Here is a 26072-nt window from a genome sequence, read left to right on the forward strand (position 1 = left end):
TAAACATGGAATCTATAGCTTCTATCTGGCGAATAGTAAGCAAAGGATGATCTCCTTCGAGCTTGACCAAATGAACATAAATGGTGGAGTACTCATTTCACATAAGCTGAAATATCATTTATACGGGGTCAAGTGTTTTAAGGAATAAATACATTGTAGGGTGTAACGGTAATTTAATCCCTTTACAGTGTAGATCATTCATATAGAGGATCATTGATCACATTAGGATTATAACAATGGATAACTAATGATGTGTCTATGTGGTTGAACATATAGAGCATTCTATATACTGAGAGTGCAATTCTAAGTTCTATGCGTGGATTCAACGAAGAATTAATAAGTTAGTGAATTTTAGTGTTAAATTCTTGATCTACTTATTGGAAGCTCGGTTATATAGACCCATGGTCCCCCCACTAGTTGAGATAATATTGCTTGTAAGACTCATATAATTCGTCTTGATTAATCAATTATAATTCTCAATTTAGACTATGTCTATTTGTGAATTTTTCACTAAGTAAGGGCGAAATTGTAAAGAAAGAGTTTATAGGGGCATATTTGTTAATTATGATACTTTGTATGGTTCAATTAATAAATATGATAAATCACAATATTATTTAATAATTATTTATAGTTATTAAATAGTTAGAATTGGCATTTAAATCGTTGAATTAGAAAATTGGCGTTTTTGAGAAAATCAGATGCAGAGAAGATAAAACTGTAAAATTGCAAAAAGTGAGGCCCAAATCAACCTTGCATGGCCGGCCACTTTTATAGGGTTTTTCCCTCTAATATTTTCATTATTTTATTGCCAAATAATTCAAACCTAACCCTAGTGGAATGCTATAAATAGATAGTGAAGGCTTCAGGAAATTTACCCTAAATTTCTACACTTTTCTTCTGACACTTCTGAATCAGAAAAACCTGAGCCTTCTCTCTCCCTATCTTTGGCCGAACCCACTCTCTCTTTCTTCCCTCTCAAATTTCGAAATCCTTAGTGTATGAGTAGTGCCCACATACAGCAAGTGATACCTCAATCATAGTGAGGAAGATCGTGAAGAAAGACTTTCAGTTAGAAGGAGTTTCAGCATCAAAGATTCAGAGAAAGAGATCCAGGTTCAGATATTGATAATGCTCTGCTACAGAAAGGAATCAAGGGCTAGATATCTGAATGGAAGGAGTCATTATATTCCGCTGCACCCAATGTAAGGTTTACTAAACTTTATATGTGTTTATTTCATCGTTTTAGAAAGTTCATATTTAGGGTGTTAATCAACATACTTGTGAGTAGATCTAAGATCCTGGTAAAATAATTTCCAACAACTGGCCTCAGAGCCATGGTAATTGATTTACTTACAAGAAATTTGGACTTTAAAACGATTGTTTGTTTGTTTTTAGATGGTATCATGTTGTATTGAGTGTTATTTGATGATTGATTGATGTTTGTAAATTTTCGTGAAAAATAATTACGATTCTGTTTCTGGAATTATTTTTATTGGATAGTATGGAAAAAATTAAGCAAGTTAGCCTTTTATAGAACTCAATTTCGATTTTATTTGAATTAGTTATGATTTTTTGAAGATTCGAAAAAATCGGAGCTCTGCTGAAATTTACCTGCAATCGCGAAAACTGTCCGTACCGCTCACAATTTTTTCGTTTTTCTTCGTTTTTTCATGATTTTTCATGGAATTAACTTCCGATTTTTTGTGTAGTTCTATATTTATACTATTACTATTCCTAATTCAATTCTAATTATCATTTTGAATTAATTTAATATTTTTTAAATTTAATTCAAGATATTAGTGTAATTTGAATTTGAATAGAATTAGTATCTATCTTCTTGCTTAAAAATCTATCTTTTTTTTAAATTTGATTATATCTTATCTTATTTTTAAATTTAAGGTCAGATTTTATATATATTTTTTAAATTAAATCTTTTTTAGATATTTTGACCTTATTTAAATTTAAAATAAGATAATTATAATCATGTAATTTTAAATAGATGTAAGATATTTTGCTAACTTTTAAATTTTGTAATTTGATTTATTTAAATTAAATTTAAAATCTGAAAAAGATATTTAACTTATCTTTTCTAATTTTTATTTATAAAATAACATTTAAATTTTAAAAGTAGTTAGCAAATTTTGAAATGATATTTAGGTTGGTTGAAACCTAATTTTTCAAAATTGTAGGTTTAATTTTAAATTTAATTTTTTTTTAAAATTTCGAATGATTCAAATTTTTTTAAAAATTTTCAAAAAAATATTTTTTAATTAATTAATTATTTCGAAATTAATTATTTAATTTAAAATTAAATGAATCCTACATCCAACTATCCAACTAACCTTGTTGCAGGAGTATGTGTTTTAGCTTGTTTGTAAGTTTTCAAAACCTATTATTAATTGATTGCAAATAGCCATGGTTACTTTTTGCCAGATCTAATGATCTGATGGCTCCCTTGGTCAAGTTAATAATTTGTAACAGGTATATTTACAATCTTCTTTCATCTGTGTATGACCTAGCAACATGATAGGACCCATCCAATGTGTGCCTGTGTGTTTAATTTTATTATAGATGCATATAGGTTGTTGTTGCTAAAATAAATTATCATAGTTCTTGATAGAATTTATTTAGGCCCATTTAGTTTTTGGGCCTATTCAATTAATAACAGTTGTTCTTATTAAGGTTAAATTCCTCTCTTTTGGGCCTTGTGCGAGAGTTGGGAGCCATAGTAGTGGGTACGACATACTGAACCCAGCACCCCCTCACATAAACTACCCCAATTGTGAAGGCCCATTTGCCTGATTTGAATAACTGTACTAGGTTAATTAAACTAGTTTAACCTAATAAAGTTGATTAGCAACATAATTAATTTCATTTATTTTGAAATTAATTTAAGAAAATTATAGTTTAAAGAATTCTTTATTCTAAGCTAAACTATATGTATTTTCTTGTATTTAATTAAATATAGAATTATAACCATCTAGATTCTTTCTGGAACTTAATTTAAATTTTTCATTAAATATTCTTATTTAAGTTGATATTTAGTTATCTACAACAAACCAACTTAAATCTGAATATCTTTTGAATTTCAAATTTCAAAATTAAGTTGAGGAATTTTAGGCATTGGTTATTAAGATTCTTTAGATATTTTTTAAGTTTATATCTTTTCGAATATTAACTTAAAATAGAATATTTTCAAATTAAGTGGTTACAACTTGATTTTTGATATTTAATTAAATTTAAATTTGAAAAATATTTAGGTTCTAGATTTTTTCTAATACAACCTAAATTAGATATTTTTTCAAATTTTGTGGAAAAGATACTTAGTCAAATAAGATATTTTCTAGATAGTTATTTCTAGACTACTTGTTATTTCTAATATTAAATAGGAAAATATTATACATTGTGAAATTAATTATTTATATAATTAATTTTGGTACAATTTATTTTAAAGATATTTTTCCTAGTATTAAACTAGAGATTAATAATTAAGCCTTCTCTACACTTAATTATTTATTTCTTGAATTTAATACATTTAATTAATTTGAAAAATTAAATATCTAAGTTGATTTTCATCATGATACTTAAATATTTCTTTTTTCATGACACTTAATTAAATAGAAAATTATTTTTAGTTGAAATTTATTTTTTTCAACTAAATTTAAATAATTTTCAAAATATATTTTTTCTTTATTTTATTAATCAAATTTCGAAATTGCATTTCTTAAATGCTGGAATTTCGAATTTTATCTTGAAAAATAGATTAAGTTGTAAATTAATTATTTATTTTAATTAATTTTGGACCAACTTAAATCAATAATTTTTTCATTAATTGATTAATTTAAAAATAAATTGAATTAAAGTATATTATTAGAAATTGAATTAATTAGTCAAAGAAAAATCTAGATAGATGATATTTTTGCTTGAAGTATTTTTCTAGTGTATTTAATTAAATAGAAAATTAATATTTAAGTTGATTTTCATCATCATACTTAAATATTTGAAATTTTTCTTATATATTTAATTAAATAGGAAAATTATATTTTTTGTTGTTAATTAATTTTGGGCCAACATTAAATTAGAATAATTTTTCCAGGATTTATTTTTTATTTTAACATGCATTTTTCGAAAATTGTATTCTTAAATACTTTAATTTTTCGAAATGCAATATATATATTTATAGAAAATAAAATTTGAGTTGTAAATTAATTTAAATTAATTTTGTAACAACTTAAATTGAATATTTTTCTAAATATTTATTGGAAATTATTACTAAGATGGAAATAATTCATGTTATTTTCATATCCATCTAAGTAAAATTTATAAATATTAAATTAAAATTTATATTTAGAATTTTTTATTCTAAATTGGAAATTTTAATTAAATAAATATATATTTAAAATAAATAGATTAAATAAAGAGAATCAAAGAAAATACAACTCTCTCTAAATAATGAGCTTTATTATTAAGATATTCGATCTCCATTGTGGGTTTTACACCGCGTTTGTTTTAGTGAGTAATCCTCCCTAATGGAGGAACGTTCATTAGCAATTTCGCACCGTTTAACCTCGCATGATAAGTAGTTTGTAAGTGTTTTGTATGGTATGGATCACCCTAATGGTGGCGACCATACTTGACTTGCAAATTATGAAACAATGGTGGAAGCTCATAAGATAGAATTGCCTTGACTCTCGCCTAAACGGGACAACGCTGAATTCCAATCTTGATCGAATAAAGGGTTGCTAGAATGGTTATCATTTTAGATGAGCTGACAACTCTATTCAATGGATGATGCTTTGACTCTCGCCTAAACGTGACACTGATATCAGTTTGTTGAAAACCTTGGAAATTATTTAGGATTATAAGTTTTAGTATTTTCACTTGTCATTCCTACTTGCTATATGCTTATAATTTCTGAATTGTGTATGAATTTATATTGAACCATGTTATTTTCTGTTATTAAGTTGTAGTTTAATTTCGAAACTTCATTGTTGATCTAACTTGGCTTGTTTATCTAATGAGATAAATCCCTAGTGGATTTTCACCATTAGACATTCATAATAGTGTTAGATTTCGAAAGATAAATATTGTATATGCGACATCTAGCTGTTCATCAATTGATGACACCTTAGACTAGTATTTTTACGATATGAAACAAGAAGATTGTATAAATAAGATTACTTTGACATTCGCTAATCGAAGCATCGTTGGATTCTTATTTATCAACGAAATTATCCTAATTCCTCTTAGCTTATTCATTTCGAATTAGCTTCAAAATATATCATTGGATGAATGGTCTATAAATCATTTCATGTCATTATATTTTCTCTTAAGAAATTAAATGACGCATATGATTATAATCCCAAAATTCTATTCCCAATTGATATAAATCCTCAATCTTAGAAATCTCCTACTTGTATGGGCAAATCAGACTTAGAGTTAAATTAGTAGTGCTGGTCCAAGATAGAATTACTCATTATATTTGGTATAAATTTAAGTCTTTGACTTTAATTTTAGATTCCAAATAGAAATTTACTTATATTTCTAATTCCAGAATACAATACAGTTACACTTTCTCAAGTGTTTAATATCCATCTTCTATTAATGGATTAAAACTGTATGGAATATGAGTTAGGTATTCTGTGACCAGCATCCACCTGCAATATTCTAAGAACTCTTTGATGTAACTAAACCTATGTCATCAATAGACACTACCACATTTTTTTTTAATCTATGGCATTTGTATCTTGTTCATAGTGGATTTGACAAGATCAATCTCTGCAAAGAGTTAATATGCCTATATCCACTGAAAGTAGTTCATCTCATTCGCAGATGGATGTACATTCAGGGGTGGATATGAGTTTTTCGTTGTATTCTTAAAACGATTACTCTAGATTATACCTTTTAGCAAAGAAATTTGAAATGTTTGAAAAATTTCATTAATTTCTAGCAATGGTTAAAACCATTAAGGTAAGTGGTTAAAGATCTTGCGAACTGATAGGGGTGGAGAAATAGTTAGTAGATATGCAGTTCAAAGATCATTAAATTGATTTTTGAATTATATCCAAACTTACCTCCCCAAAAATTTCGAGTTGCATATTGATGATTAGTTACTAGTCGTTGCCTAAATCCTTCTATGGTAATACAATTTCAGAATGATGTAATGGTTGGGTACTTAATGTAAATCATTGCTAGATTCATGGATGACCTAATCAAAATCTTAAGAAAAGCTAGAACTATTAACCATGGTTTGTTAGCTATTCTAAGTGATTAGGGGTGGACCATCCCATAGTCAATAGATAAGAAAGTATTTGTTCAAACAAATACTACTTTTCTAAGAAAATGACTAAGTCTGAAAACAAGTAGCAAATAAAGGAGATATTATTCTTGATTCCAAAAGTGTTCTATCATCTTATTTGATATATGATGATCCCACTGCCTCTGTTGTCTTGTCACAACCGAAGAGATCAATACCATCTAGTTTTCTTCGACATAATTCACGGTACCTTGTCGTAGTGGGAGAGTTTCTAGGAACTTCACTTCTTATGACTTGGGAGACACTAGTGATTAAAATCCATTGTGAGTTTAAACAAGTAATGGATTGTCAAGATGAGAAACTAAGAAGAAAAGCCAATAGAACTATGGTTTAATCCATTCACATGGAACAACCTAAAGTTTTCTATTATAAGGACATAAAAGGAAATTTCGTTTATAAGTCTATTCAATGGACTTAACAAAACTTCCTGTTCCTAGTATTATAGGTTTGAGTTTATCTAAACCTATGGCTTATGGTATACCAGGTAAATACTTACTCTAATGCAAGCAACTTACTTTAGTAAGATGCTGAAGCATTTTCTTTCTAATGGCAATCTATAGAAGCTTCACAACTTCTTAGGCATAGATTTTATTTATCTAAGGAAAAGTCTCTACTATTCCAGAAAAGATAAAGCCATGAAAGAATTTATTAAATCAACAGTGAGAGGTCTTAGATATGCTTTTGTATGCCTTAGACAAGACACCTGCTGTTGAGTGGGAGTAATGAGTAGGTATCAGATTAATCCAGGAGAAGAACATTGGAAGACAATCAAGTAAATCTTAAGATTAAGAAGAGGAACTATATGTTAGTCTATAAGGGTGTGTTTAGACTACACCATATCAGATTTCGAAATTTGCCTTTGTGCTAGAAAATCTTTCTGATAAGATGGTGGTTACTCTGGGGGTGGACTAGTGATTTTGGAGAAGTGTAAAAACCTATCTGAAGTCTCTCGGTCTACCAGAAAGGGACTGAATGTTAAAGCTACAGGAAAGGTACTTATTCAGTCTAAGGAAAGTTCTATACATCTTTGGCACCATTCCAAATTGCCTTAAACTACTAGTGTTAATTTCCTGATTAACCAAAAGTAGTTGCCAAAGGTATAGGATCCAGTATCCCAAGAGAGTAGACATATAGAGAGGAATTTCACATTATCAATGATTATGTGATTAAGGAAGAGTAATGGTAGAGAAAAGGTTGTGTTTAATTCAACCTTTCAGATCCTATTACGAAGAGTTTACTACTACTACACTTGATTTGTATATCAAGGTGTTGAGATTATTTGAAACGCACTTTTGTTTTATATTAGTGCAAGTGGGAGTTTGTTGGGTTTTATGCCCTAAATAAAACTCATTTCAATATAATCAGATTTACTTATTAATATAGATCAGAAATAACATTTAATGTTGCATGGTTCAAATGATTTATTTCATGATTATATGTACATAATGTATGAATTCATCTGAAACCCTTTTCACATACTTTATCCTGTTTATTGTGCTGTCAACACATTGGAAAGTAAACATGACTATGTGAATAAAGTTTCCTAGATTTATCAGACACAGGGTTTTACTGATATGATAATCTACAACAGAGTTTACTTGCATTTGGAGAAGTGCTATGTTCTTTCCAGAGCATTGGTTAAAGTAAAGCTCAGGTTGGATGCATGGAGTATGCATCGGAAGGGACCGATATTGAACTTTGACTTAGATTTATTAAATTTACCGTAATATCTATTCAAGTCAATATCGCCTAGTTGATCCTAGATCAAATGATCTTAATCCTGGTATGATTAGGCTCAATCTTGAAAGGCTATTCGTGTTCTTTGATTTGTTAGTTAAGCCTACTTTTGGGTCAGGGTGATACGTACATTTTGGGAACACGGTAGTGCAATTGAGTGGGAGCGCTAGCATAAACATGGAATCTATAGCTTCTATCTGGCGAATAGTAAGCAAAGGATGATCTCCTTCGAGCTTGACCAAACGAATATAAATGGTGGAGTACTCATTTCACATAAGCTGAAATATCATTTATACGGGGTCAAGTGTTTTAAGGAATAAATACATTGTAGGGTGTAACGGTAATTTAATCCCTTTACAGTGTAGATCATTCATATAGAGGATCATTAATCACATTAGGATTATAACAATGGATAACTAATGATGTGTCTATATGGTGGAACATATAGAGCATTCTATATACTGAGAGTGCAATTCTAAGTTCTATGCATGGATTCAACGAAGAATTAATAAGTTAGTGAATTTTAGTGTTAAATTCTTGATCTACTTATTGGAAGCTCGGTTATATAGACCCATGGTTCCCCCACTAGTTGAGATAATATTGGTTGTAAGACTCATATAAATGGTTGAATTAGAAAATTGGCGTTTTTGAGAAAATCAGATGCAGAAAAGATAAAACTGCAAAATTGCAAAAAGTGAGGCCCAAATCAACCTTGCATGGCCGGCCACTTTTATAGGGTTTTTCCCTCTGATATTTTCATTATTTTATTGCCAAATAATTCAAACCTAACCCTAGTGGAATGCTATAAATAGATAGTGAAGGCTTCAGGAAATTTACACTAAATTTCTACACTTTTCTTCTGACACTTCTGAATCAGAAAAACCTGAGCCTTCTCTCTCCCTATCTTTGGCCGAACCCACTCTCTCTTTCTTCCCTCTCAAATTTCGAAATCCTTAGTGTATGAGTAGTGCCCACACACAGCAAGTGATACCTCAATCATAGTGAGGAAGATCGTGAAGAAAGACTTTCAGCAAGAAAGAGTTTCAGCATCAAAGATTCAGAGAAAGAGATCCAGGTTCAGATATTGATAATGCTCTGCTACAGAAAGGAATCAAGGGCTAGATATCTGAACGAAAGGAGTCGTTATATTCCGCTGCACCCAATGTAAGGTTTACTAAACTTTATATGTGTTTATTTCATCGTTTTAGAAAGTTCATATTTAGGGTGTTAATCAACATACTTGTGAGTAGATCTAAGATCCTGGTAAAATAATTTCCAACAAAACAATGGTAGTAGCTCATAAGATAGAATAGCCTTGACTCTCGCCTAAACGGGACAACGCTGGATTCCAATCTTGATCGAATAAAAGGTTGCTAGAATGTTTAACATTTTAGATGAGCTGACAACTCTATTCAATAGATGGTAGCTTTGACTCTCGCCTAAACGGGACACTGATATCAGTTTGTTGAAAAACCTTTGAAATTATTTAGGATTGAATTTTTTAATTATTTTCTCATATCATTCCTACTTGCTATGTGCTTATAATTTCTGAATTGATTTTGTGTTAAACCCTTATTAATTTCTATTTGTTGATTTCTATTATTTTGTAGTATCCTGTATTATCATAATGAATCCCATGTTATCACTGTTGACTGAAAATAAGTTGAATGGATCTAACTTTAATAAGTGGAATGAGAACATTAATATTGCTCTCATAGGAGAAAGTGCCTTGTTTGTTTTAACTGAGCCGTCACCTGAAGTGCCTGGGGACAATGCATCCAAAGCTGTGAAAGAAAAGTATGAGCGTTGGCAGAAAGCAAATGACAAAGCTCTATACTTTATGCTTTCTAGCATGGTTGACACCCTCAAAACTCGGTTTTCTAAAACTGAGAAGGCTGCTGAAGTTATGACGAAGTTAAATGAGCTATTCGGTAAGGCATCACTTCAGTCACGCTTTGACGCGACTAAGAAGTACATTAATGCACGGATGGAACCTCATCAAAACGTGTGTGACCATGTTCTCCTCATGGTAAGTTATTTCCAAGAAGCCTAGGATCATGGTGCTAAAATGGATAGTGCTACTCAAGTAAGCCTTATCTTGAATAGCCTGACTCCAGCATTTCTACCATACACATCAAATTATGTCATGAATAAGAAGGAAATTGACTTTCATGAGTTAGTCAACGACCTTCAAACTTAGGAAAATTGGATTGGAGGACCCAAGAAGAAAGGGAGTAAACCTCACAATCCCTGGAATTGTAATGGGACGATAAAATCTGAAGCAAATGTTGCCTCTGCTTCAAAACCCAAATCGAAGAAGAAGTGGAAGAACACCAAGAAGCGAGAAAAAGTCATGAAAAACAAAAAGGCTGCTGCTTCTGGTGATGCTACACTTAAAGGAAAGTGTTTCTACTGCAATGAGAAAGGTCATTGGAAACCCCAATGTCCTAAACTTCTTGCAAAGAAACAAGGTATTTCTATCTATAAACTTTGTTTATTTGTTTTCTTCTTCTTATAGGCCAAGCTACTTGAACTCAGATGAGTTGGATCGGAAAGCTGGACCAAGGGTGAAATCGTCCAGATGAAAATGAAGCTCTTCAATTTATTTTTGAATTAATTGTTTTAGTTTAAAGACAATTTGGATTTCAAATTTTGTTAGGGATATTTATCTCTATTTTTCTCATATTGTTGCAATACATTTTTTATTATTAATAAAGTTTTTATTTTCGAATTCAACCATTGCAATTTATGAGATTGAGCTTCATTTACTTTATCTTCATCAATTATTACCACATTATATTTATATGTTTGTATGTGTAAGTGTTTTTATTATTGATGCAAATTATATAATATTTACAACTCTTCATAGAGTTATATTAAGTAAACACTAGAAACTAATTCTATGTTTATTAATAATTGTTCATTCTAATACAATTATTAAGAATTTGTTTAATAAAAGGATCTTTTGATCTGATAGGGGTGGAGAAAAGTTAAGAAAACTATGCAGTTCAACGATCTTTTATATCTAATGAACTCTGGATCGTATTCAACTCCACATAAACTCTACCACACTTAGAGAATCATGATCTTTACAACCTTTAGGGGTGGATCATAATCTCTATATACTTAGGGGTGGAGTTTATCCACAATACCCTATATGTATATACTTAGGGGTGGAGTCTATTCCACAATTCCCTATGTAACACATATTTTCTTTAAACGTGGAAGTAATATAATGAGTCAGCTATTAGCAATATAAATCCTTGATCTTGATTGTATGTTCCATTTCGTTTTACTATTGTAAGTAAAAGTTCGATACCTATAAAAGTCCTTTGATAAAGTTTCACACTACCTTAGTTGAGTGGGAGAATTTTAAAATTCTATTCCCATCTTCATCAGGTTGATACTTGTGATAGGTACTTAAGAACACTACTAAAAAGCAAATCTAACCATACACATGGATAGGTATAACTTATCAGAATTATGAGAATAAGATAGAGAACTCTAGTTCAGTCTATTCGAATGACTTGAACCCAGAATTCTTAATCCTCATAAAATTTTATGGTATCTTAATTTTGATTACTTAATCTCTGGCATGTATTTTTCACTTCAAATACTAGTCTGCTATGTTGATGACTTCATCTTAACTTAAAGTTTCAGACTAATAAAAAAGTCACAACTAGGTAACTCTCCAAACAATAAGAGGTTAAAAGTATCATTTAACCAGACATCTGCTATTGAGTGGGAGCTATCTGAGATGTAATCAAATAGGGAACATTAGAAGATATTCAAGAAAGATTTATGAAAGTGATCTATATGTTAGATATTAAGGAACTGTGTATCAGTTATCCTTGTATCTCACCATCTAATTTCGAAATTCTTGAGATGGTGCTTACTTTGGGGGTGGAGGAGTTATTCTATAATAATTCAAGCTCTACTAGAGAAGAATTATAACTTTGTAAATTTCGAAAATACCAGAAAGTTATACGGCTGAAGAAAAGTCTACACTGTATCATCTCAATTACATATTTTAAAATATGAGAGATATTTCTTCTGTTTATTCAGATGTACTTTAAAACAGTAAAGATTTCAGTATCCCTTGATGAGTAAAGCATATAGTAAAGGATGTTTCATAAATGTATTTATGAACTAGTTTCCAGAAGTTTGGGTGGGTTCAAATATACTACACTTGATCTGAACATCAAGACATCAGATTGACCTATTTGCATACTTTGTTTTATATTAGTGCAAGTGGGAGTTTGTTGGGTTTTATGCCCTAAATAAAACTCTTTACAATCTGATTAGTTATCAATATAAGAAATTTGAAGTGATTAATGTTTGCATGAATATTACATGCTAATGGTTTAATAAGTTTATTACTTTTATACACAAAATCAGTTAAATCCAGATCATATGTTTATTCACAATTACAGTATTGTCAACACAGTGGAATGTGTTCGTGATCATATGAATCAAAAGAATAGGTCCCTGTTTCATCAGTGTTTTTGATTTACACTAATGTGATAATCAACGATGATGTGTACTTACACTTGGAGTAAGTGTTATGTTCTTTCCAAGACATTGGTAAAGTATACTAGTTTCGAATGTATGGAGTATACATTGGACTGGACCGATATTGCAACTAAGTTAAGATATTACAAACTTACCGTTATATATATCTTTCCAAGTCAATATCAGTAGTTGATCTTAAGATTAAAAGAATCTAAATCCTTATATGCTTGGGCTCAACTCAGGAGTGCTATTCATGTTCTTTGATTTATTAGTTAAGCCTACTTTTGGGTCAGGGTGATACGTATATTTTGGGAACATGATAGTATGATTGAGTGGGAGTGCTGAACATAAATATGGAATCTAGCTTCTACTGGTGTATAGAAGTCAAGTGATGATTCCCTTCGAGCTTAGCAAATAGAAGTAAATGGATGAGCTCTTGTTTAACTGACTAATTATTAGATCACTAAACACCATTTACAGGTAGCTATGTGTTTTAAGGGGCAAAATACACTGAGGGGTGAGAACGGTAGAATTATCCCATCTCGATGTAGATCATCTATATAGAGGATCTTTAAATCACAATAAGATTATAATAATGGTTAAATGAGATAGCATATTGATATCCTGGAACATATAATATGCTCTATATAAGTCTGAGAGTGCAATTCTAAGTTCTAAGAGTGGATTCAACGAAGAATTAATAAGTAGGAATTTACTTGGTAAATTTGGTTCACTTATTGGAAGCTCAGCATATAGATCCATGGTCCACATTCTAGTTGAGAACATTCTGCTTGTAAGACTCATTAATTTATTCGTGATTGATCAATTATAATTCTAAAGTTAGACTATGTCTAATTTGTGAATTTTCAATAAGCAGGGAGAAATTGTAAAGAAAAGAGATTCTAGGTTTATTTATTTATTAATGGACTTTATATGTCTAGTTAATAATTAAATTAAATGACAATATTATTTAATAATCTATTTTAGTTATTAAATAATTAGTTTTGGCATTTAAATGGTTAGAATTGGAAAATTGGCGTTTTTGAGAAAATAGAAATAAAATTTGTTAAAATTGCAAAATCAAGTGGGGCCCATTATCACACTATGGCCGACCACTAATTGTGGAAATTTAAATTGATATTTTCATTATTTTAATGCCAAAGAATTCCTAACCTGAACCTAGTAGTTGCCTATAAATAGAAAGTTATGGCTCAGTCAAATAACATGCTTAAACAAGTTTTCATAACAACTTCTAACAGAAGTTTCTCTCTTCAGAAAAATTGAGTCTTCCCTATTTTCTATACCTTGGCCGAAACCCTCTTCTCTTTTCCCTCTTCATATATTTCGACCCAAGTGAAAGAGTGAGTGCCCACACACAGCAAGCAGTAACTCAATCATAGATTGGAAGACTGTGAAGGATCAAACTCAAAGAAGAAGGACATTCGGGCTCAGATCTTGATTATACTCTGCGACAGAAAGGATACAAGGGTTAGAGATCTGAGTGTAAGGAACATTAATTCTCCTGCATCAATGTAAGCTTTTCTAAACTTTATATGTGTTTATTTTATCGTTTTAGAAAGTTCATATTTAGGGTGTTAAACAACATACTTGTGAGTAGATCTAAGATCCTGGTAAAATATATTCCAACATGCCCACACACAGCAAGTGGTACCTCAATCATAGATTGGAAGACTGTGAAGGATAACACACAAAGAGAAGGACATTTGGGCTCAGATCTTGATAATACTCTGCGACAGAAAGGATACAAGGGTTAGAGATCTGAGTGGAAGGAGACATTATTCCGCTGCAACCAATGTAAGGTTTTCTTAACTTTATATGTGTTTATTTATCGTTTTAGAAAGTTCATATTTAAGTTGTTAAACAACATACTTTTGAGTAGATCTAAGATCCTCGTAAAATAAATTCCAACATTAATTACTTGTGGTAATTTAATTATTTAATTTTTATATATTATTATTATGAGTATAATAATAATATGGTGGAATTTTTTTTTGTTTTATGGTATATGTATTTGTTAGGTTATTATTATTTAAGATGATTAAATAATAATAATTATATAACATATACTATTATCTATTTATGGGTACGTGTATATAATGTTGATATTTTTTTTAATAAAAAAAAAGTTAGTTTTTCTAGGGTTTATATTAGGGTTTGGGGATATATATAGCATATTTATGTATTTTTTTTAGGGTATATAACACCCATAAAAAGTGAGGAGGGAGGCAGTGCGTATCGAGCGATATCGAAAGAGAGTAAAGTAAGATTTTTAACATATAAAGTTTGAGAGTTTCTTGGTAGATTTGGATTGTTTCTTAGTTTTTACTATCACTTAAGAAGAAGTTTGGACGTGGACAAAGTCGAAAAAAGCCAAGGTTTTGAAGGACACCATTCTTGGATCTTCAAAGCGGTGTTTTTGGATAAATTCATATTTGAGCCTACTTGGATTATTTTAGGGTTGCAATGAGTCCTCATCTAAGCTTGGGAGACCCCTAGTGTGGATACTGATGTGAAGAAGCGGGATAAACAACTCTGAAATGAAAAATCAGAATTTTGGCTCCATATGTGGCGGTGTACCGTGTTTAGAGAAGATGATCTCAAACCGACAATTTTGAGACCAAATACAAGCGGTATTTGGCTTCTTTAAGGTTCTGGGACGGTGAAAACATTTTCCAATCAAAAAGACGCATCGAAACAGATTGTTGAACGAGTTTTGGGCTCACCGGCATTGGAGAAGACAACTACACCGGTGTATTTCCAACGACCACGATTTGGGAAGATCTGAGGTATTTTCCCATCTTTTTTTGTAGGTTTCGATTCTACATATTATTTAGGTGTTTGGTGAAGTTTGATAATTTTCTGAATTTATTTGGAATTATAGTGAATTATTTGGTTTATTTTTAAATTAATTAAGAAAAACACTTAGGTTGCTCATAAAAATCTATGTTTATTTTCCATTATTGTCTATAGGATATAAATTGTTAAAAAAATTATAGATTGGATTTTTGGTTGATTTTATATTTTTCACGAATTATTTATGTTATTTCTAAATTTATTTATGAAAAATATCTACATTGTTCAGGAAATTCAAAGTTAATTATTTATGACTTATTAAGGACTATAAACTGTTTTGAAATATTTAAATTTAGTTTTTGGTCATTTTTGTATTTTTCATGAATTTATTTAGTTAATACTTAAATTAATTATGGAAAATACTTAGGTGATGCTAAAATAGTAAAACATATTTTTGTAATATCACTTACTGTGTATGCTATGATATAGAATAGAGTTTATAATTTATTGATCACTGTTGATATTTATTATAATTATTTGTAATTAATTAATTAATTAATTAATTTTGTTTTAATTAGAATAAATAGTAAAAATACTGTTCGCTATTTGGGAGCTATCAATATGATGCTAGAATATAATTATATTGTCTGGAATTAATAAGAGACTATGCTAAGATGTTTTGCTATTTTTGATTAATTATTTTGTATTTTTTATAATTTAACGTATAAATTAATACATAATTATGGGTAGTATTTTCTACATATTTGGAGTATGTTTTATGATCTGTATGAATGGTTAAGAAATATGCTGGCTTCTGATTTTAGTAAATAATCCCATAATTGTATATTTTGTTAATAAATAGTATTTTAGTAAAGTTTCACATAAAAAGTGTTTGTATGTGTTCATGTTTTACGTTAAAAATGTTTGTTTGAGTACATCATATGTGTTGGTGTGAATCAAAGTGATACATGATTATGTTTTGTATTTTATGCAACCAAAACTGTCTTATGTGTTGAGTATTTTACGTAAGTTTATGTATGAGTCTACAAATTCATATTTCGAGTGTATTATTGTATCATTGAACGTCCATGATCTTGTTCTCGACAAGGAAATTTATTGAAGTGCTTGAAGTAGCAAGAAGGTATTCTTAACAACTGAGGTAAGAAGAGTGGACATATGTACACAGGGTGTATGTTGAAGCATACGACTTTATTGTGGGTTTGATACTCATGGGCTTATGAGATTTTGTATTATGAATTGTTGTTTGTGTTAGTATTGTCAGTATGTGATAGTGATAAAGGCTTTTGACTGTTTGTGTTAGAATAGCACTTATACGATAGATTTTCGGCTGGTTGTGTGAGCATAGCACTGGCAGGACATATTTTTGGTTGCGTGTATGGGTTTACTTGTAGGTTATACTATCATGGGTAAGAACAACATGTGATAAGGGATTGTCCTATTGGATGCCGACTGTGAGAACAACGCAAGGCAGGGCAGGTTACACATAATGTGTGATCAACATAAGTGGGAGTATATTGTCTTATGTGAGGACAATGTGCGATAAGATACTCTGTGTTATGTGTGTGAGTATAGAATGCATTAATATTACAATGTGATATGATGTTATATCGTATGTGAGAATAATATGTGATATGATATGTTGATATAGGGATGCAAGTATGGTATGAATTGATTTGATATTGTGATATTGTTATACGTATGGCTTTGTTATCTAGTTGGTGGGGTTATGTACTACATAGCTCTTCTTACTAGGCTTTATCTCACAAGCTCTCTGTGTGCAAGTAAAGAGGAAAACCAAACATTGAGGATGCGAGCTCGAGGCATGGATTTCATGTTAGGGGTTATCATGATGTTTTTGTTTTAATTGTTTCATTTAAGATTATGATTCAAATACTTTTGTAAAAGTTAGTGTTTAAAAATTTATAAATGAATCAAGTGTTTTTGTTTTAAAATAATGAGATCTCATACTTTTGTTATTTTCAATAAATTAGTTTATTGTCTTTATTATAAATAGTTTTTGTTATCTCAATTTTTGTACTCTGACGTGGCATCGCATGATGGTCACACATTGAATCAACTCCGAGTATCTACCCGCAAGATATAGTCTGAACAGGATACCTCATATGCATGCCCGAGGTAAAGCAATCAGCAATCCGCACATAGCGACCAACACTTAGCGAATTCAGCTTTCGCACTGTGGGTCATCAAGGAAATCCCTATAACTTGGGGATAAGATTGCAGAGATATGGCAAGCTGTCCAAATCCCACGATCAGTGTATTTTGTATTTATTATGCAATCTTTCTGTTTATATCCATTGTAACAAGAAGGGAAATACTTCCTCTCCAAGCTCATATCCCTATAAATAGTGATGCATGTTCACTGGGCAAAGGGTCGAAAGATTTTACTTGAGAGATATTATCTAAGAATTCATATTCAGAGATATTGTTGTAAGAGCTATAAGAAAATGAACCTTTCTCCTTGTTCTTGAGTTAATACAAATAACGAGGATTAGGCTATTACCGAACTACTTGGGGCTGAACCTCTATAAAATTCTTGTGTCTTTATATTGCTTTATTATCTTTCAATCATTATAAACTACTTGTCGCTTACTAAATAAGACTCACTATCATTGGCCAAAAGCGAGGTCAACATTTTGGTGCTTTGATTGAGAGCAGAATCAAGAATCACTCTTCATTCTAAATCTAACGACAAATACGATGCTGGTACAAACTTGTAGGGGTATGGTTGATCCGGCTAATCCACAGGCGGTGGATCATGCATTGGAGAACCAAGGAAACACTAGGGTTCCACCAGCTATTAATCCTGAACAGTCGTCAAACGTGGATCATGGTGTGACGACTCCTGTGGATGAAATCGCGCTTGCTGTGCAAGAGACTTGGAATACCAGTTCAGCACCCATCCAGGGCATTCATAACTCATGCAAGGTCATACCAACACTCTGCATCATGATCAGAAGGAACTCCGCGCTGTGGTAAATCTTGCGTTCGAGGAACAAAGACGCATGTTTGCCGAATGGAGGGAGAAAGAGATGGAAGCTTTAAGGGCTCATCATGTAGAGATTGACAATCGTAGTCGTCAAGCTACTGTGTTGATACTAAAAGCCTACCAAACTGTCGGGCAGCAACCCCCGAATGTCATCCCTCTGGGTGAAACAGACGAAGATCCAACGATGAATACTTCCCAGACTATAAATGGTCAGCTGCCAAATCTCCGGTCACAGGTTCTGCCTGTGGGCCAAGCAGTAGGTGGGCAGACCTTGTCTAGTAATTCATGAGGAGAAGTCATACTCGACGGTTCCAACCAGGCCAACGGTGCCATTCCACCTATCAACCAAGTCAATCAATCACTAAGACAGCCAGGCGTTTCTGTATTTGAAAGGTTAGGGACGACTCATGATCTCAGAAACGATTAGAACAGAAGGAGAGGAGTAGACGATCAACTTGGCACGACGATCGTACAGCCCAGAACCCGTGCTCCAATTCCCGCTCAGAAAGATACTAACGCGACTCAAATTGGCCGAAATGCCGAACAGGTTAGTCCAGCTGTGCAGGCACAGCTAGACGAACGAAAGAGTATGTTCCAAGGCATGGCCGGCCAGAGAAACAATGATCTGCAGTTGGACCGAGCACGTGGAACCCCTTTCACTCCCGAGATCAATCTCTTGGCTTTGCCCCAAAAGTTCAAAATGCCAACCTGAAAACTGTACACTGGAATAAAAGATCCTCTTTCCCACCTCAAGTATTTCGAGATGCAAATGGATCTGCAAGGGGTACGAGGTGACGTATGTTGAAAAAATTTTCCTGCTACCCTCTCGGAAGCCGCCCACCAATTGTATTTCAAGGTTGCCCCTTGATATTTCAACTCATGGAAAGCCTTTTCCTCAGAATTCCATGCACAATTCTCCTCCTCTCGCCAACTTCCGTTACATTTAGGAGACCTAGTCAAATTCAAGCAAAGACCAGGCGAGCCTCTCCGAGCATACATCAGTAGATTCATGATGGAGGCGACTAAAGTTTCACGGATAACTGAAGATGGAAAGTTGTCTGCAATACTGGGGGGCATTGAAGTCCTCGATAAGGAAGAACAACCCAGTAGACTCAATGAGCGATTTTCTCGACCGTGCTGAAGGTTTCATTAAACTCGAAGAAGCTATTCAGCGAGCAGAAGTTGATCAAAAGCCTGGCAAGACAAAAGCTCCTTCCACTGGAACATCCGCCCAAATTTCCAATGACCCAAATAATTCAAGCTCAAATGGTAAACGTTCCAAAAACAGCAACAGGCAAGGGAATGGGAAGAAGGCAAAGTTCACCAACAAAACCGAGTAGGATCCCTGGGAGAATCAAGCAAGGTACACTGCATTTACCATCTTGACTGAGGATATAGAAAGTGTTTAAATGCCCACTCAGTCGCTCGCCCCGTATAAGAAGCTCGGGCCCGTGAAGAAATATGTAAGCAAAAGGGACTTGACAAACTTTTTCGATTTCATGGAGACTACGACCACGACACCAATGAATGCAACAATCTGAAACAGGAAATTGAATTCTTGATAAGGAAAAACAACCCGCATTTACAAATGTATGTCAAGACCGATCAAAATCAGAGGAATGACAATAACCAAGACTTGCTACCTGCACCGGTAGACGGACATTTACAAGTCATCATTGGAGGCCCGCACATAGCTGGAGATTCAGGCAAAGCTCGGGAGAGGTATGCCCAAACCACACAGCACGAGCAAGAAGAAGTGATCATGGTCATAGAAGAAAGGAAGCTTGTAACGCCCTAATGCTAAGGCACGCTACAGTGCTTCTTCAATTACAGTGTAATCTTTGCTAATCAAAGAATTTTCTTGAAAAAAGTGTCAAATTAAAACTTTTATATTAATTAATAAACTTTATATTATATCAAAATATTTACAAGTGTCGGGATCCCGTTTTCAAACTTCTAAAACATAATATACCAAATTACATATTAATCAGGTCGTACAGCGACTACAAAATATAATTCCAAAATGTCCCGAGACCGAACATGTAACACCCTAACTATCTTAGGCATATTACGTGATTTTTAAACGTACTGTGCAGCTCGTTGCTAATCAACGAGGTTTATGGAAAAACGTGATTAATTAAAATTTTGCTTTTTAATTAAACTTATAAACCATATTACAAAAGTCTCGGGATCCCGATTTATAAAATCATTTACAAAAGTTTAAATGTATAACTGTTACATCAAAACAAAAGTCGTCTAACGACCAGTTACAAAAACTCAGCCTTGCTGTCCCGAGGATCGTACGCTCCAGGCCTAACCGCCCCGACATGTACAATCTCATAAGCTCGCTCACGGTCCATCAGCTATAGCCTTGCCTTTACCTACACATGAACATAAACTGTGAGTCGACAGACTCAGTAAGAAAAGCATAATAATATCATACATAATACTAACTGCCGTGTCCAACACGATACTGAGTCCCGCTACTGCCATGTCCAACATGGTACTGAGCCACTACTGCCATGTCCAACATGGTACTGAGTTTTGAACGTTCATAGGGACGGTACTATTGACAAATATCCTCCTGATCGGTCGAACCGGTCATACTCCTCGGTCATACTCGGCTGTACCGACGGGATAGGTCAATAGACCGAACCACCAACCAAATGTCGGCTGATCGGTCCGAACCGGTCATACTCCGCCGCTGGTCATACTCCACTCGTACCGACGTGACAGGTTGGATGGTTCGAAGCCTAAATACATAACTAATGTAATCTAGCGGGCTTCCTACATGCACGCTAAACATGTAATCTACATATGCATACCGTTATACTAATCTTACTCCGGATTCCGATTTCGTGTGTGCGGTCAACCCGACCGGAACCGAAGCCGAGCGGCGGATTGCGGCTCCTAAACCATAAAAATCACAACGCTATAAGTGACACGCTAAATCACTTCCCGGGGACTAAAACTAGGAACTAAAAGTTTCCCTATCGATAAAAAGCATGGCAATACCCCCTAAAACATAAAAACGAGGAAAACTAGGGTTCGGAAAAATTCCCCAACCGGTAGACCGGTTGCCCAACCGGAATTCCGGTTCTGGAATCTTGGACACCCATCCGAATTCCGGTTGCACAACCGGAATTCCGGTTCCTCGCAGGAATTTTTCAAAAATTCCTAACTTGATCAATTCTAACCCAAATCAATCCAAACCTTCCAGACCTGCTCTAAATACCCCAAAGAACAAATCCTAGGCATCAAACTAACCCAGAACTCACAGATACACAAAATGCCATTAAAGCTCAAGCTTTGAGTTCCAAAACTCAACTTGGTTAAAATCCACTAATCATGCAATAAAACCTGGTTAATTCTACTTAACTAAGCATGAATAAGCTTCTGAAAACACACAAGAACATCCAGCAACTTCACAGAAACAAAATGAACCATTTCATTCAAAAATTCATAACTTTTTCACATAAACATTTAACCAACTAGAACAAGGATTCAAGCATGCAATTCCATCACATTAAACCTACTGAATTCAACACTTTAAACACAGAAACAACAACAATAATAACCAGCAGCAACAACACCAAAACATCATGTATGCAACACCATTTTTCATCATTTTTTTCAAGAAATTACAACAAGAAAGGTTAGAGACTTTACCAAGGATTAGAAGAACACTTAGATAGGATGAAACTAGCTTGAAAATTGAAAGAAAACCAGCCCTTGAACCCCAAGCCTTCAGCCGAAAAAGAGAGAGAGAAGAGAGAGTGTTTTTCTAAATTTTTTCTAAGTGTTTATGTTTTGTAAAAATAAAAGAAATAAGCATAAATCCACTTAACAACTTACATTTCAGCCAACAATCAAATAAAATAACATTTATTTTTCAAATAAAAAGCCACTAAAAGACAAAACATTAATGGGGCAAAAAGACCATTTTGCCCCTCCACCATAAAATCACATAAATCATACTAAAGGGGTATTTTTGGGACATTCTAAATTCCCGGCCATTCCCGACATTCCCAATGTCTAAAACCCGTCCCCAAATTACTAACATACTAAGTTGTGATTTCTACTGAGCCAAACGCCGAGTTCCAAAATACCGGACACCGGAAATGCGAAATATAAAAACTACTGATGACATAATCATGCATTTCTGAATTCCATAAATAACAGTAATAAATTATTTAAATAGCTATAAATAATTTCATAATTAATCACAATTAACTGATAATTTCCAAATTAACTAAGCGGGCTTTACAGAACACTCCAGGTCGCGTTGCTTTGACATGTACAATCTCATCCTAGCTCAGGTTCACTCTTGTTCAGCTTTCGCCTTTCCTTTACCTACACATGGAAGCATAATTGTGAGTCGACAGACTCAGTAAGAAAAGTGTATAGCATATCATATAATTTTCGACTTGTAATTAGGCGCCCATACACCTATTTACATGGCTCAACAGATGAATAAGAACGTTCAGTACCTGGGTACACCCACTATACAACATACACTACGTACCTCACTGTATGAGTGTTGGTACAGTTTGTTTCGTACCCCGAGTACTACTGAGTGATATACCACACATTCCCAGTACTTCTCTATACTTATGCTGGTATCACGGTACTCTCAGATAACATTCACTATACCAATACACTCTATACCTTAACAGTATAAGTGTTGGTAGTACAAATAACTCATTAAGCATGCATATACACATAACATATACATACATTCAGATATTGACATCACACATTATATTTAGTTCTTACCTTCTTTCCAGATTCAAGTGTGCTGCTGACCTGAACGAAAAGTCTTGTGCTAGATGGATGCCCTAATCACATTATGAAACCGGGTAAGTTACATGATCAAACCCTAATCTCGGGAAACCCGAATCCATAACCCTAGGTTCTATTATACTTTCTAGGGGTTAATCAAACTCTGGAAATAGGGAAACACCCAACCACAGCATAGAATGGACGAGAATTGAGGAAATGAAAGGCCTGGGGAACCCTGCCAAAACCAGCTAGCCGGTTACCTGGTTTGCACTAGTTCACCCAAGAAATTTCATTTCTTGCTCAGTCCTCCACCAAATGCTACCAAACTGTCCATAGTACCTAATTAGGGTATACACAACATATTCCAGCCAATAAACCAAAGAAAAACTCACTGAATCAAAACATGCCATTAGGGATCAAAGTTAAGGTTTCTATGCTCAAACTTGCACAAAACCTAAATCAAACATTAATACCAGCAGCTAGGACCTAAAACCAACTCAAATTACGCTTAGAATTCAAAACCTAAGCATCCCTAACCCTAACAGCCCCTATATCACAAAATCACAAACTCACAACAAGTAAAAACTTAAAAATTAATAAAGGGTGCTACTAGGGCTTACCTTAGCTCCAAGAACACTTGAATTCCAAGGTGAATTCGAGACAAAATAATGGTGAAAAGAGGTGATCTCCCCTGGTTGCTTCAGCCGAAAGAAAGAAAGAGAGAAAGCTCTCTATTAAGGTTTTCTTTTCAAATTTTTTTCTTTTTCCTTAATTTCCTGTAAATGAATTGAAGTTTAATGCTTAACCTTAGCTGAAAAAACTAATGCTAGGTGTCACTCTAATAGGCAGCCACCCAATACACCATTTAACCAAATGACCAAATTGCCCTTTGACTTAAAATTAGGGTATTTCTAAAGCTAGGGGTAAAATGGTCAAACCCCATAACCCCGCTTAATCCCGATATTTTATTTTCTCTAAAATATTTCCCACTAAGATATAAGGTTCTAAACTTACCCATGTGATCAAACTAGCAATTCATCGCATTTTCCATTGTCGCTGAGCAAAAATTACAAAAATAACATATTTCACATATAAGTCAAATAATACCCCTAGAGTTTAATAAAATCTCCGAAATTGAGAAATTATAACTCTAATACTCATTTCTAAATATTGGGGTTCACAAATAAACAAATTCAAAAATAATTATAAAATTAGTGCTAATTGCCTTTACTAATCTAAATTACTAAAGCGATCATTACAATTATCCCCCCGTTAAAAGGATTTCATCCTCAAAATCTAACCTCAATAGCTCTGGATGTTGAGTCCTCATATCAGACTCTAACTCCCAGGTGGCTTCTTCCCCCTTACTGTTCCTCCAGAGCACCTTAACTAGAGCAATAGTCTTGTTCCGAAGAACCTTTTCTTTTCTATCAAGAATTTGTACAGGTTTCTCTTCATAGGATAAGTCTGATTGCAGTTCAAGGGCTTCATAACTCAATATATGAGTCGGGTCAGAAACATATTTCCTCAACATTGAAATATGGAATACATCATGAACAGCCGACAAGGCTGGTGGTAAGGCTAGCCGATACGCTACCCGCCCAACCTTCTCAAGTATCTGAAATGGGCCAATGAACCTAGGGCTCAACTTACCCTTCTTCCCGAAGCGCCTAATAACCTTCATTGGTGAAACCCACAGGAAAACATGTTCCCCTGCCTGAAATGCAACATCTCTACGTTTCGAATCAGCATAACTTTTCTGCCTGCTTTGAGAAGCAAGCATCCGAGCCTTGATCTTATCAATAGCTTCATTGTTTCTCTGAACTAATTCTGGACCCAAGTACTTCCTTTCTCCAATTTCGTCCAAACGAATAGGGGAGCGACATTTCCTACCTTATTGTACTCTGGTAGCTATTGTTGTAGGAGAACTCAATCAAGGGCAAGTACTTACTCCATGAACCCTTAAAGTCCATGACACATGCTCTCAGTTAGTCTTCCAGCATCTAAATTCTTCTTTCTGACTGACCATCAGTCTGAGGGTGAAAGGTTGTGCTAAACTTCAACTTAGTACCCATAGCCTTCTGAAGACTCACCCGAAACTTTGATGTAAAGTTTGGATCCCTGTCTGACAAAATAGATTTAGGGGCTCCATGGAGACGAACTATCTCCTTCACATACAGTTCAGCGTACTGATCCACTGAATATGTAACTTTCACTTGCAGAAAGTGAGCTGATTTTTGTGAATCTGTCCACTATGACCCACACTGAATCATACATTCCTGTGGTTGTACGAAATCCAGTTACAAAGTCCATTGCAATGTCCTCCCACTTCCATTCAGGAAGGACTAAAGGTTGCAATAACCATGCCAGCCTTTGATTTTCAGCCTTGATTTGCTGGCAGGTTAAGCATTTGGACACGTAGTCCACCACATCTCTTTTCATCCCATACCACTAGAAGTAGGGTTTCAAATCCTGGTACATTTTGGTGGGTCTCGGAGGTAGTGAATAAGGTGTGGTGTGAGCTTCATCAAGTATCTCTTTCTTAAGCTCATTAAGACCAGGAACACAAACTCGAGTCTTGTACAACAACATTCTACTATTTGAGACTGAAAAGTCTCTAGGCCGACCAGCCAATACCTCATCTCGAACCTTAACTAGCTCGGGATCTTCTAATTGTGGCTTTCTGATTCTCTCTAACAGATCAGATTGAAGTGTCAAGTTGTGCAACCTTCTAACTAAAAACTAAATCCCTGCACTAACCATATCAGAGGCTAGTTGAGGGGCTATCAAAATCGTGGTACAAACCTGCCCGGGACCCTTTCTACTTAAAGCATCAGCCACAACATTGGCCTTCCCGGGGTGATACAGATCTCACAGTCGTAG

Source organism: Cannabis sativa, chromosome 2 (genome assembly GCF_029168945.1).
Source record: "Cannabis sativa cultivar Pink pepper isolate KNU-18-1 chromosome 2, ASM2916894v1, whole genome shotgun sequence".
NCBI lineage: Eukaryota > Viridiplantae > Streptophyta > Magnoliopsida > Rosales > Cannabaceae > Cannabis > Cannabis sativa.